At 29.0% G+C, this 3,953-nt stretch overlaps 1 long non-coding RNA gene across 3 annotated transcripts; it reads right to left on the bottom strand.

Moving 5' to 3' along the window:
• Window positions 1-8: 8 nt before the first annotated feature.
• Window positions 9-1,135, bottom strand: LOC124892128. 3 transcript variants are annotated; one of them, XR_007050084.1, is made up of 5 exons: window positions 1,016-1,135; window positions 848-931; window positions 569-621; window positions 346-475; window positions 9-117 (listed from the first exon to the last, which is right to left on the bottom strand). It is a non-coding gene; the product is annotated as an uncharacterized LOC124892128 (long non-coding RNA). The 3 variants fall into 3 exon arrangements; XR_007050085.1 differs by having other exon boundaries at window positions 1,117-1,133; XR_007050083.1 differs by lacking the exon at window positions 1,016-1,135 and having other exon boundaries at window positions 848-1,006.
• Between the last annotated feature and the right edge of the window lie 2,818 nt (window positions 1,136-3,953).

The raw sequence follows: 3,953 nt of genomic DNA, 5'->3' as shown, positions 1-3,953 counted from the left end.
ACAACTAACCTCTTGGATTGAAAATGCGATCGAGACATTGATCTACGCTTAGATCTACCCTTTGAGTGAGACCTGTGTCTATGCCGACTCTCTCTATCTTTGACATGATCTCTGTGCCTTTCAAGCAAAATCATATGAATATCAAACTCAAAAATGAAGCATGCTTCCACTACCACTCAACAATAATTTGAAATTTCTTTTTTTTTTTAACATTAATAATTTGAAATTTAAAGATCATTAAAAACGATCCTCAAGTCTGAATCAAACCCTTAACAGTAACATGAAGGCAAATTGAAATCACAAAGCAATATAAATGCTAAAATTTAAAAGTGCTATAGCTCTTACTGGTCATAATCTCGAGTTCGATGACGTTCATCATCATCTCTATCTCTGGTCCTCTCCCTTTTAATTGCAAACCTGCAGCTTGCCTTTCTACCTTGTACGCTGACTGTATGGCACTACGGATTCGTTTGGCCTGTATAAACCATTAAAGATAGAACACAAAATCCAGCCTGTTCAGATATTCTAGTTATGAAGTAAACACAACAATGCAGCCAGATATGCAAACCTGAGTTTTGTCCTTCCTCGTATCATCTCTCCTTCAGCTGCTACTGCATCATTCTGCAATGATCAGCTAAGAATAAGATTTACTTCACTTCTTGAACGGATTTGTCTACAAAGTAATATAGTTTTCTTAAACTAATCAAATAGGCAGTTATCACTAACTTTTCCAACTTGACAGACATTTGCTCCCCAAGCATACCAGTTAAAATGGATCAATCCAAACCACAAAAAAAATATAAGTTAACGAATCATAACATTAAACCAGGAAAAAAAAATGTTGTACCTCCAACTTTACACTTGTATCCTTCTGAAGTTTAATTGATTTCTGTAATTCTTTGACTTTTGTCTCTGCTCTAGATAGCAAGACCTGCTTCCATAATTAAAAATTAGAAATTCATCATTGAATCACAGTAACAAAGGAAAATCAGCCATTAAATGAAATATAAACAACCTTATAGAAGAAGACAGAGTGAGCAAAAAAATATAATAAGAAGAAAGAAAAAGACAGAGTGAGCAAAAAAATATAATAAGAAGAAAGAAAGAGAAGCAAACCAAAAATTGCAAGAACAAGCAAAAATCAAAATGAATTTAACAAGGAAAAGGCTCAAAATTATACTGAACTATCCGAAATATCTCAAAAATGTCATTCCGCTCAAAAATACCCCTTCATTAAATATTTGACTCAAAAATACCTCTTCCTTTAACGGAATTCAAAAAAGATCAAAAATATCCCTGAACTATCTAAAATGGGTCAAAAATACCCCTCAGTTAAATATTTGGCTAAAAAATACCCCCTTAATGAAATTAAATTATTTCGATTATTTTATTAATTTATAAAAAGTTCATCATTTAATTTATATTTCGATAATTTCTTTAAATGAAAATTTATATTTCGTTAATTTCTTTAAAGATTAAAAAGATGTAAAGTGAAAAGACCTTTTTAGAATAAATGTATGTTTATTTTCCAAATCAAATTCAACCAATTTATATTATAATTCAAATAACTTTTTTCATTATCTTATTTTAAAATTAAAAAGATACTTTTATGTAAAAAAAAATTAAAGTATTAGGATTAAAATGTTAAAGTTAGGGTTTAATTCAAACAAAATAATTTAATTTCGTTAAGGGGGGTATTTTTGAGCCAAATATTTAACAGAAGGATATTTAACGAAATTAAATTATTTCGATTATTTCGTTAATTTATATAAAGTTCATCATTTAATTTTTATTTCGTTAATTTCTTTAAGTGAAAATTTATATTTCATTAATTTCGTTAATTTCTTTAAAGATTAAAAAGATGTAAAGTGAAAATACCTTTTTAGAATAAATGTATGTTTATTTTTTTAAATCAAATTCAACCAATTTATATTATAATTCAATTTTTTTCATTTATTTTTAAATTAAAAATACTTTTATGTAAAAAAAATTAAAGTATTAGGGTTAAAAAGTTAAAGTTAGGGTTTAATTCAATCGAAATAATTTAATTTCGTTAAGGGGGTTATTTTTTAGCCAAATATTTAACATAGGGGTATTTTTGACCCATTTCAGATAGTTCAGGGGTATTTTTTATCCTTTTCCGAATTCCGTTAGAAGGAAGGGTATTTTTTAGCCAAATATTTAACGAAGGGATATTTTTGAGCCAAAAATCTAACGAGGGGCATTTTGAGCTATTTCAATAGTTCAGGGATATTTTTGAGCTTTTTCCGATTTAATAATGAGATTCCGAGAATTAATAAGATCGAAGACAATAAAATGAAATGTCACCATAAATTGCAATGAAGATATACCTAGCAATGGTCGAATGAAAAGATGAAGAGAAAGCCGATGATTCTAGAGATGAAATTGTAGATATGAGCCGATGATTCTAGAGATGAAGAGAAATTGAAGATGGAAGAGCTGGTGATTCTAGAGATATGAGAAGTATATCAGCCAGATCTAATGACCGTTTTGCCCTCAATAATATGCTTATTTACCATTCTGCCCTTGATCGTCCCTTGCTTCACCTTTCTATTTAGTAAAATAATATATATAATTATAATTGTGATTAACATTGTGTTGCTATTGGATAAGGGAAAAAGGGGGATGTGAGGATTGGGCCAGACGGGTTGGTGCTGAGATTTTGTTGGGCTGGGATGGTGTTTGGTTGGAGTGGGTTGCTGAAAAATTAAGGCAATGGGCCTTTAAGTTCGGGTCAAGGTGGATTGGGCCTGGTTGGGTAAAATTAATAATGAGATTAGTTATTAGGAAGGGTAAAATTCAGAAATGACATACTTAAGGCCCTAATTATTAGTTTTATAGCAAGAGTTTCATAATTATATTTTGTAGCAACTTGTATGTTGTATTTTTAAAAAATATTGCTATAAATACATATACAACTAATTTTACTTCCCTTAATAACTTAAATTGGTTGAGATAAATATGGTATAATTATCAATTAATTAAATTTGTAGATTCCTTTTCCATTAAAACAACTTCAATCACGTGATTTCCGTTATAGCTTAACAATAGTAAACAAATTTCAAATTTCAGTTTTCTCCATTAACGGGTTCGTCCGAAAAAAAATAGCAAAATCAAAATCTGTTGTTCGCTTTTCTGAGCAATTTCTTCTAATTCGACAGTATCTTCTTCGAAATCAACAGCAATTTTGCAACGAAGCATTAATTTGTTTGAATCAAATTCAATTGTAGATTCTTCAGTTCAATTTGTTCGAATTCAACTATCAGTTGCAAATTCAACCATTACTGTTGTTTAAGGTACGCAATCATTAATGTTTTCTGGTTCGATTTGTTGTTTCTACCATTACTGATGCTCCTATCTAGTTTTTTGTTGTCGCCATTAAATTTTTTATGTAAAATTTGTAAATGAAATTCAAGTTATAAGCAATGCAGGAGTAAATCCAACATACATAACAAAAAACCTTCGGAATTCAACTATTTATTGCAAAATTTCAGTTTAGAAGTTGTTTCAGGTATTAAAATTTCAGTATTCGACTATTATTTGAGGATCGTTTGTTGTTATTTTGATCGGTTTAACAATTGAACAAATTGTGAAGCTTTGTAGAATATTTTCACTTTATTGTATAATCGATTATGAACATAATATAAATAAATTTTGATTTGAATTTTATTAAATTATTTTCTGAAATCCTAGATCAATGAATGATCGAATTCAGTTGTTGAATATGATGAAATTCTATTGACACATATCAAAATACAAATTAGGTATGCTCCAGATGTATTTTTGTTATGTTTAATGTTACCACTGCATATGTATTTTTGATATGCTTAATGTTAGCACTGCATATGTATTTTTGTTTTGCTTGTCAGAATTTGAGAGTATAACTGTATATGTGAAAATATATTTTATACATGTTTTACTTCCGTTCGATT

The sequence above is a fragment of the Capsicum annuum genome, unplaced genomic scaffold (genome assembly GCF_002878395.1).
Source record: "Capsicum annuum cultivar UCD-10X-F1 unplaced genomic scaffold, UCD10Xv1.1 ctg44018, whole genome shotgun sequence".
NCBI classification, from domain to species: Eukaryota; Viridiplantae; Streptophyta; class Magnoliopsida; order Solanales; family Solanaceae; genus Capsicum; species Capsicum annuum.
This window is presented reverse-complemented; position numbering and strand designations above follow the sequence as displayed.